General features: G+C 41.3%; 1 pseudogene; it reads left to right on the forward strand.

The window, feature by feature from the left end:
- The first annotated feature begins 10,531 nt into the window (after positions 1 to 10,531).
- LOC123858217 (transmembrane protein 258-like) lies at positions 10,532 to 10,767 on the forward strand (annotated as a pseudogene).
- The last annotated feature ends 430 nt before the right edge of the window (positions 10,768 to 11,197 follow it).

The raw sequence follows: 11,197 nt of genomic DNA on the forward strand, positions 1-11,197 counted from the left end.
AGCTGGGTCACTTTGATAACCCTGGTCCCATATTTCCCTCTTATTATAATGTGCCTCGTATGTGACACTTCCTCTTCTTTAACCTGGAAATTGCTTGCCTTTTACAGGAATATAGAGATTGGAATTATGTCAAAGCACAGAAAGATGGGAACAAGCAAACACAAATGCTAATGTAGTCAGTACACACTCTCGAATATTTAGTCTCTAGAACTCATCATTTTTCATCTGCCTCTCTCCACTGACTTACATTAAGATTTGTTTGCAAAACTGTACAACACAGACCAGGGTCAACAAAGTGGAGAGATGGACACATCTCGTTTTCATTAGATAAAACTGTTGGGTCTTTATTCTGTATTTTCCTCAAGTGACTGCACAATATTTGGTTTTGAGATTTATTTCCATTCCTCTATCAATAATTTAAAATTTGATAACTGTTTCTTTAAATAAATAAATAAATAAATAAATAAATAACATCTTTGGTAGAGGCTACATTCTACTTGGGTCTTTTTTTTTTTTTTAAACAACAGTCAATCCAGGCAAATAAATTCAACATTGTAGTCGAGGGGATGTGGAAATGAGGCTTGCCAGGGCTCTGCCTCTAGGAGGTGTGTGACTGGCCACTTTGGCCCACCTCTGCATGCCACTTAGTCTTCCTGGCCTCAGTCTCTCCATCTTCCCAGTGGGAGTGCCCATCTGGGTGGTTTTTAAGGCCTCTTCCAGCCACTGGTTTCCTAGGGTGGAAATCAAGGTGGTTCCTATTTCTGACCCCCATCCCTAAATCCACACTCCCATACTCCCCCACAGTGTGAAAACACACACCCTGTTCTTCCACCCCTCTGACGAGATTTGGGAGAAGGGAATGAGAGAAAGAGAAACCAGTCAGCCCCATCTTAAATTCCACCAGAGCGCAAATCCTGGCAATTGCTCAGTGGCATATCTGTGCAGGAGAACATGGGAAGTCTCCCACATTTTTTTTTTTAAGAATTTATTTATTTATTTATTTGAGAGAGAGAATGAGAGAGAGAGAGAGAGCACATGAGAAGGAGGAAGGTCAGAGGGAGAAGCAGACTCCCTGCCGAGCAGGGAGCCCGATGCAGGACTCGATCCAGGGACTCCAGGATCATGACCTGAGCCGAAGGCAATCGCTTAACCAACTGAGCCACCCAGGTGCCCGTCTCCCACATTTTTAATCAGGATGTACTCCATCGCCCTGCACCAGGCAGCTCTAGTGGAAATCTGAACATGCCCAGGTCAAGGAAGCTGGGGTGGGAAGGAAAGACGTGCAGGGACGCAACATGTGAAGACTAGAAAAGCAGGACTTCAGGACACCCTTGACAATGTCCAGTTCAAAACAACTGTTCTTATCAATGTTGGAGGAATTATTAAAACAACCATGTTCCTGAAAGAGAACCACAAAACGGAAGTGTCAGATTCCTAAGAATATGACCAATGAAAGCCAAAGTCTAAAAGACAATTTCTCTACTCTTGCCTTCAGAGTAGATTCATTCATTCTTTTCCTTATTTTCTGCCCAGGAAATATTTACTGAGCACCTGCTAAGCCTCCAAAACCATGCTTCATGCTGGTTGTAGTGATTTACTTTAAATTGCTTCAGTATTATCAGTGTGCAAGGGTGTGAGTCCCAGCTGGTTTCAGTTTGAATCCAGCCATGTCTTATCAAGAATATACACTTCAGGGGCCCCTGGGTGGCTCATTTGGTTAAGCGACTGCCTTCGGCTCAGGTCATGATCCTGGAGTCCCAGGATCGAGTCCCACATCGAGTCTGCTTCTCCCTCTGACCCTCCCCCCCTTCATGTGCTCTCTCTCTCATTCTCTCTCTCTAAAATAAATATAAAATCTTAAAAAAAAAAAAAGAATACATGCTCTGGGTGCAATTGGTTAGCTGCACATCCTGGACACTGCAAAGAGGCAACTTCATCAGCCACACAGATCCCAGTTGACACAGAGGATTTGCTCTTTAGCAGGCTAACTATCAAAAATGGATATTCCTTGCTGACACTAGTGACTCACTCATGAATTATCATGATGAATGAGAGAAATGGGCTCTTGACTGCTGAAAACTTCAAGACAGGAGACATGGTAAAATGTTTAGACATTCAGTTTGAGATGATGAAAATGTTCTGGAGATGGACTGTTTGCCCAGAAATGTGAATGTATTTAATGCTACTGAACTTAAAAATGGTTAAAATGGTGGGGGCGGGGGGGGGCCTGGGTGGCTCAGTCAGTTGAGCGTCCAACTCTTGGTTTTGGCTCAGGTCATGATCTCAGGGTCATGGGATCGAGCCCCGTGTCAGGCTCTGCGCTCAGCACAGAGTCTGCTCCAGATTCTCTCTTCCTCTCCCTCTGCCCCTCCCCCCCGCTCATGCTCTCTCTGTCTCTAAAAATAAATAAAATCTTTAAGAAAATGGTTAAAATGGTAAATTTTATGTTATGTATATGTTATTCCAATTTTTAAATATTTTAAGGTGGTGTGCCTGGCTGGCTCAGTCAGTAGAGCATGTGACTCTTAATCTCAGGGTCGTGAGTTCAAGCTCCACGTTGAGCGTGGAGCCTATTCACTTAAAAAATAATAATAATAAAATAATAAAAAATTTATGAAAATGTTTAAGGTGTAGACACTGCCCATCCCATGCATGAGCAGGGCCAAACAACAGTGACACTGGTCACCAAAATGGCCCCTGAGGCCTGGTCCCTGCTGGAGCTGTGCCTCACCATTGCTTTAGGAGGATTTCTGATTGCTCAGTGCCAACTAGAGGGTTCCAGATTAGGCCTCTAGAGCACAGGTCTGCAAACCCTTACAGTCAAGGGCCAGAGAAGTAAATATCCTAGGCTTTGTGGGCCACACACTGTCTGTTGAAACTGCTTCCCTGCGCCATCTACCAGGAAAGTAGTCATAGGCCATACCTACCTGAATGAGCCTGTTTCCCAATAAAATTTCATTTACAAAAAATCTGACCTAGAGCTTAGTGTGCCGACGCATGCTCTCCATCAGTGGAATATTGTGTCTCCCTTGAGTGGGCTTTTCATGCAAGGTGAGGTGAGAGCACTTCTACTTGCTTTGCCAAGCCACATGTATTCCCCATCTGTGGGGAGACCTGCAAGGTAAGGCCTCCTTCCCTCCTGGCCCGAAAGTGCGGTGGGGCTGGTCTGTCAGGCCCCACACCTCAGACATCCTGGGCAGTCTTGTCACCCGCCTCAGAGAGCCCTGGAGTTGTACGGAGCACACCGGCTAGCACTGGTTCACAAACAAACAAAGACTCCGCCTGGAGCGTGGGGTACAATAGAGAATATAAACAAAAGATTTAAAAAATTGCTAAAAGCATTATAAAATAAGAACTCTGACAGGGCAACAGAGGAAAGCCATTTGAGGCTGGAAAACAAAAAATACCTTGCAGATTAGCCCCTCAGTGCAGAAAGGAGGTGTCTGGCCCATTCAACCAGCACTAAGAGCAGTGGGCAAGCTCCCAAAGTGGGCGAGCCTTTGGGGAGGAACCAGATTGACTTCAGCTACAAAACCGCAGGTTCCCCGAGGGACATCTGGACTGCATCATTCATTCGTTTTACCAGCCTTGCAGAAGACTGACTAAATCTGCAGGACAGTTCAATTAACTTCTGCCAGTGATTATCACAGGCCCATGGGCAGAGGGAGGAGAACTCAGGGTTGTTACAGGCGGTGCTTCTACTGAGCCCCTGCCATACTCAAACCACATTTCAAACTCTATTCTTCCTTCCCTGAGCGTCCTTCTCTCCTCTTGGCTGGATCTGCTTACAACCAAATCAACACGCACCCTGAATGACTGTATGGTGTGTAGGGACAAGATCAAGTTTAACAGTCAGATGGAACAATCTTCAAACACGAACTGCACAGTTGACTCGATTTACTTAAGTATAAAAACTCTCTTGGGGAGGGGCTTGGGGGGATGCGGTAACGGGGTGATGGACACAAAGGAGGGCATGTGATGTAATGAGCACCAGGTGTTATATAAGATTGATGAACTCTACCTGGGAAACTAAGAATACACTATATGTTAATTAATTGAATTTAAATTTTAAAAAAGTTCTTCCTTACAAGGTTACCATAAGAAGTAAATAACTTATTTGTTAAATAACACGGTTTTTTTCCTGTCATTTTCTTGAGCTCTTACTACATGAAAGACTCTATAAAGAGTTGTTGCTGTTTCTAATTAATTGATTTATTTTTCATTGAAGTCCAGTTGTCATACAATACTATATTAGTTTTAGGTGTACAGCATAGTGATTCAACAATTCTATACATTATGCAATGCTCACCATGGTAAGTGTAGTCACCATCAATATTACTGACTATAGTCCCTATGCTGTACTTTTCCTCCTATGACTTATTTCATAACTGGACGTTTCTACCTCTTATTGTTTTAATGTATTTGCTCTTTAAAGTCGCAATGCTACATGGTGGGCTTATCTCCATATTACAGACAAGAAAACTGAAGCTTAAGAGAGTTTTATTGAAATAAAATTGTAAAGCATTTGGCACATAGTGGGCATTTAATAAATGTCAACTACTACTGCTTCCAGAAAAAGCCTAATTTCAAATACGTTGTGTTCTTCCCTCACAAAGAGATGATATGCTGAGGGTGATGGAAGGTACTGCTTCAGACCAGATACATGTCATGGTGTTTCTCTCCACGTATTTAAATCTTTTCCTTCTGTTATGGAACCTGGACTCGATCACCCAACGGAAGAACAAAGCGCACTCGAAGATCTTGGAGGATAGGAGGCTTATTTAACACTGGTGGGCTCAGAGGAGAGTGGTCTCCAGAGGTCTGAGCCCAAAGCGGGCAATTTATACACTTCTACTTCCACCTACTTGGCACTTTCGGCGCATGCGCGAGGCGGGGCAGGGAGAAGGACCCAGATTGGTGCGCGAGGTAAGCAGAGCAGGGAGAAGAACCCAGAAGAGCCCCGGGGCAAGGACTGGGACTCCCTCGCTGGCTCGGTGGGCCATCTTAGGACACAGATTTCCCTTATCATTTCCACTAGAAAAGTTGTATTAATTTTTCACACAAACTGAGGCACCTGTTAGCTTTATTCTGAGCTCTTTGATGAGTTTGCGGCCATTATTTTTTTTTTAAGGTTTTATTTATTTATTTATTTGAGAGAGAGAGAGAGAGAGAGAGAGGTAGCACAAGGGGAAGGTAGGGAGCAGAGGGAGAAGCAGGCTCCTGGCTAAGCAGGGAGCCTGATGAAGGGCTCAATCCCAGGACCCTGGGATCATGACCTGAGCTGAAAGCAGACACTCAACCGGCTAAACCACCCAGGGACCCCAAGTTTGCAGCTATTATTAATGGAAATTTTCTCTCTCTCTTTTTTAAGATTTTCTTTATTTATTTGACAGAGAGAAAGAGACAGCGAGAGAGGGAACACAAGCAGGGGGAGCTGGAGAGGGAGAAGCAGGCTTCCCGCTGAGTAGGGAGCCTGATTCGGGGCTCGATCCCAGGACGCTGGGACCATGACCTGAGCCGAAGGCAGACGCTTAACGACTGCACCACACAGGCGCCCCATTGATGGGACTTTTCAGTGATGCTTTCTAACTGGTCACTGCTGCTATAGAGCACAGATATAATATGGATCTGGAGTCCACCTGTCTTACGGAACTCTTACTAGTTCTATTGGTCTCACAAACAGCTGTTTGCTGGTTTGTTTCCACCAGGACTGCATGTTGAATTTTATCAAATGCTTTTTCAGCACCTGTTGACAGGATCAGGACTTTTTTCTTTAAACCCAATGACTAGATTCCTTTGCTTTGCCTCAGCGTTGTGCATTTGGCTTGGCCATAGCTTATTACTTTATTAACCCATTGCTTGGTTGGATTTATTGGTATTTTTTTTTTAGAAATTTACTAATTACGTGTATAAATAAGGTATTCCTACTGGCTTATTTTTGTGTACCCCCCTTCTCTGTCTTTATTAGCAGGGTGTGTTAACCTTCGAGAAATATTTTATAAGCATCCCATTTTCTCTGTCACTGAAATATGCATGTAACATGGGGATTATCTACTTTTCTGCAGATTAGGTAGATTCCTTTAATAAAACTGTACAGTCTCCAACTTTTTTGGTGGACTGATTGTGGATTGTAATTTCAAGGGGTTTTTTTTTTCCCCCTTTTTATGAGCCACTTTTAGCCATTTACATTTCCCACGTGATCACCCACATCATCCAGGATTTCAAATGTATTGACATAAAATTTCACATAGTATGTTTACTAGGACTGGCATAATAAACTACCACAAACCCGGTGGCTTAAACAACAGAAATGTATTCTCTCACAATTCTGGAGACTAGAGTCCGAAATCAAGGTGTTCCTTGGAACCCCTTAGAACTCCTCCAAGGAGTTCCCTCCCACCCCTTCCGAATTCCCCTGAGATCTGGCCCAAGATTTCTGTAGATCTGGCCTTGGGGAGGTGGCTGCCTTATTTAGGGTCAGGATAAACACAAACTGCCCCTTGTGTTTCCCCGCAGGACCCCCCCCCCCCCCCCCGGCTGCAGAAGAGCCCTGAGGAAAGTCTGAGGGAGAATATGTTCTATTTCTCAATCTGGCCCACAGTGCTTGCAGGCAATCCTTTTTATTCCTTGGCTTGTAGACGTGTCACTCCCAACTCCTTGTCCATCTTTACATGGTGGTGTTGGGGAGGGGCGTGGGGGAGAGGCCAAGTTTCTCTCTTCTTTTAAAGACATCTCTGAGAGCTGCTTAGTGTGGATTTTAATATGTAAAGCAATTGTCCATTTGCAAAGGGAAGGAGAATCTCCAGTAGACTCCTGCTGAGCAAGGAGCCTGACAAGGGCTTGAGATCAGGACTCAAGTGGAAATCAAGAGTTGGGCGCCCAACCACCCACCCAGGTGCCCCTTACTTGCAAAGTTTTTTAATTGCAATTTTGATTTCTTCTTTAACCCAGGAGTAATTTTTTAAACTTATCTTATATTTAATTTTATTTGTTAAGTTTCCCAGCACCTGGGTTTTTCTTTCTTTCTCCTCATTTGCTTTTATTGTGCATTTCTAACTTTACTGCACTCTGTTTATTGATTGTGGCCTGCATGATTTCTACTTCGGGGGCAAAAAGTGTTCCATGTGTGTCTGTCAGACCAAGCACATTAAATATGATAGTCTAGTCCTCTGTAGTCTTGCTTGTTTGACTAATTTACCTGTTAAGAAATATGTCAGGGATGGAGCTAGAGTAGCTAAATGAGATAAGTCAGAAAAAGACAAATACCATATGATTTCACTCATATGTGGAATTTTAAAAACAAAACAAATGAACAAAGGAAAAAAAACAGAGACAAACAAAAACATGGACTCTTAACCATAGAGAACAGATGGTTATCAAAGGGGAGTGGGGAGTGGAGAAATAGGTGAAGGCGATTGAGAGTACACTTACGATGAGCACTGAGAATTGTATAGGATTGTTGAATCAGTATAACCTGAAATTAATATGACACTGTATGTTAACTAACTGGAATTAAGATAGAAAGAAAGAAGAGGAAAGAAAGAAAGAAAGAAAGAAAGAAAGAAAGAAAGAAAGAAAGAAAGAAAGAAAGAAAGAAAGAAAGAAAGAAAGAAGAAAGAAAGAAAGAAAGAAAGAAAGAAAGAAAGAAAGAAAGAAAGAAAGAAAGAGAAAGAAAGAAAGAAAGGGAAAGAAAGAAAGAAAAGAAAGAAGAGCAGTTGAATACAGTAACAATAACCACTAAAAAAATATAAAAGAACACAAGATTGCCTTCAGAATAACATCAAGGGGCACCTGGGTGGCTCAGATGGTTAAGCATCTGCCTTCAGCTCAGGTCATGATCCCAGGGTCCTGGGATTGAGCCCCACATCAGGTTCCTGGCTCAGTGGGGAGCCTACTTCTCCCTCTTCCTCTGCCTCTCTCCCTGCTCATGCTCTCTCTCTCTCTTTCTCTGTATTTCTGTGTCTCAAGTGAATAAATAAAATATATTTTTTTAATGTTCTAAAAAATATAGCATCAAAACCTGTAGATGTTAAGATTCTACTTAACAAAATATGGATGAAGAGACTCAAGTATATGAAGTTTCAATTTCCCCCAAATTCACCTATAAATTCAATGTGATTACAGCCAAAACTCTAACACATTTTAAAGGGATTCGACACAGTTCTAAAATTTACTTGGAAAATTAAAAGGCCAGGCATAGCTAGGACAATTCTGAAGATGAGCATCAAACAGAGACTTGTCCTATCAGATAAAACTTCCTACATAAAAAAGAAAAGAAAGAAAAGGAAGGAAGGAAAGAAAGAAAAGAAAGAAAGAAAGAAAGAAGAAAGAAAGAAAGAAAGAAAGAAAGAAAGAAAGAAAGAAAGAAAGAAAGAAAGAAAGAAAGAAAGAAAGAAAGAAAAAGAAATATGTTGGTCTCTCACAATAATTAGGGTTTTGTCCATTTTCTTTGTATTCTTAGTTATTTTAGCTTTTTATTTCCAAATTTATGTGACTAGGCACATATAGATCCATGACATTATATTCCTGATCAGCTGTGCCTTTCATCAGCATTATAGGAGGCCTGATGGACAGAAGCACTAACTGTAAACAGGTGTGTGGGTCCATGTACAGCTCTGTCACCAACACTGTGCGGGGGCCATTTCTTCACCTCTCTGGGCATCAGTACCTCATTTATGAAATGGAGATCGTGGGCATTATCATTCCCTTTGGTGGTTGGGCAGCTAGCTTCTGGCTTGTGGTGAGTTCCTAAAGAACCATTTTCTAATATGATGACTGACAATGATGACCCACAAGCTAAGAAAGGTCCTTACATTTTCTAATGGTTGAAAAAAAATAGAGTAATATTTTGTGATGCATGAAAATTCTATGAAATCAAAATTTCAGTGTCCATAAACAAAGTTGTACCTGAACAGCCAGCCACTCCTTCCCTTACACATTGCCTATGGCCACTTTCACACTACCGTGCAGAATGGAGTAGGTACGAGAGAGAGTACTTGACCCCCAAAGCCTAAAATATTTATTGTCTGGTCTTTTATGGAAGAAGCTTGCCAATCTCTGCTTCAGGCCATTTGCCCTACCCCACAAACCTTCCAGTATTTATGATCATATTACTCTTCTGCTTACTAGTGAAGAAGTATCCACTTCTTAGCCTGCTAAATCGTCCTTCATGATCTTGCTCCATGCTACTACTTTGCCCTCTTCTTTCCCCTTTCTTTTCAGTTCTATAAGTCATGTGATATAACAACACAAAAGTGCTCATCATGACCAGAAAAAAAAGTGTCAATCATATTTATCATCTTTGTTCAATAATAGTCCCTTCCACCTAGAATTCTCTTCCCCTCTTCTGAATATGAAAATCTCTACTCATCTCAAAAATCCAATTTACTTTTATTTTACATACAATAAAATGAACAGATTTAACTATACAGTTTGATGAGTTTTGCAAATATACACACTGTGTAACCAACATCCAAATCAAGACACGGATCATTTCTCATCAATACAGAAAGTTCCCTCTGCAACCACTACTCTGATTGCAATCTCTTTTGATTAGTTTGTTATCTCTTCCTGAACTTTCCATAAAGGAAATCAGACAATATGCACTATTTTTTTTATCTGGCTTCTTTAGCTCAGGATAGTATTAATGAGATTCACCCATGTTGTGTTTATCACTTTGCACTACTGTCTAATATTCCACTGTATGAGTAAACAACTATTTGTTTATTCCTGTTCTTGATGATTGCCAACTGTGTTGTTTCTAGTTTGAAGCTATTATGAATGAAGCTTCTATGAACATTTTTTCTACAAGTCTTTTTGTGGATATAGGTCTTCATAGTTCTTAGGAATGGCTGGGTCATCAGCTATATGTTATGTTTAACCTTGTAAAGAACTGTCAAGTAGCGCACCATCTTAGACCCCCACCAGCAATGTATGAGAGGTCTGGTTGCTCTACATCCTTGTCAACATTTGGTATTTTCACTCCTAATGAGTGTAAGATGTACTTCATTGTGGTTTTTATTTGCATTTCCCTGATAACTAGTGATATTCCCTGATAACTAACTTTTCCTGAGCCTGTTGGCTATGTGTATATCTTTTTTTGTGACATACTCGTTTGAGTCTTTTGCCCATTTTTCAATTGGGTCGTTCTTCATATTGTTGACCTACAAGATTACATATTCTAAATCAAGTCCTACAAATATTTTCCCTGCAAACATTTTTCTCAGATTGTGGTTTCTCTTCACATGTTCTTAGCAGTGTCATTTGATGAGCAGATTTTAGAAGTTTTTATTCTTTTCCATTGATCTATTTGTTCTATTTACACCCATGCCATACTGTCTTAATTACTATAGCTTTACATTTTTTGTTCTTTTTTTTCAAGATTATTGTGACTATTAAAGTCATTTGCATTTTCATAAACATTTTTACAATCATCTTATCAATTTCTAAAAGAAATAAATAAAATTAAAAGAAGCTCCTGCCAGCGTGTTATTCTGATGGCAGAGTGGAGTATTACTCTGTGCCCCACAAAATGGAGCTTGAGGCTGTGAGCAGATACACTGGCCCAGGAAAGCCAGCTGTCTTCCACATCTGACCATGGGGCTGTTGGCCACTGGCATGTGCTTCACCACCTGGTTCTTCGTTTATGAGGTTACCTCCACCAGGTACACTTGGGATATCTACAAAGACCCCCTGATCTTGGTGACCTTGTTCTACATTGGCTTTGGAGTCCTCTTCCTGTTGCTCTGGATTGATATTTATATATGAGGCCCCAGCAGTTCCAAATGGATGGCTTCACCAAATCCCTGCCTTTTCAAATTAATTTTTTTTTAAGATTTCATTTATTTATTTGAGAGAGAGACAGAGAGAGAAAGAGAGTGCAAACAGGGGGAGGGGCAGAAAGAGAGGGAGAAGCAGACTCCCTGCTGAGCAAGGAGCTTGACGTGGGGCTCAATCTAGAGACCCCGAAATCACGACCTGAGTCGAAGGCAGACACTTAACCAACAGAGCCACCCAGGCGCACCTTAAATTAATTTTTTAACTGTTATTGGAGGTGTCCCACCTGCTGCTCACAATAAAGGCAAATATGTGACTATCAAAAAATAAAAACTAACAATAAAAAATAATAAAACTGAAGATCCTGGTGGATTTTGATTAGTATTGCACTGAATTGATAAATCAATTTGGAGATAATTGG

This window comes from Mirounga angustirostris, unplaced genomic scaffold, assembly GCF_029215605.1.
Source record: "Mirounga angustirostris isolate CCGP_5_RB_7025 unplaced genomic scaffold, mMirAng1.0.hap1 SCAF_4, whole genome shotgun sequence".
NCBI classification, from domain to species: Eukaryota; Metazoa; Chordata; class Mammalia; order Carnivora; family Phocidae; genus Mirounga; species Mirounga angustirostris.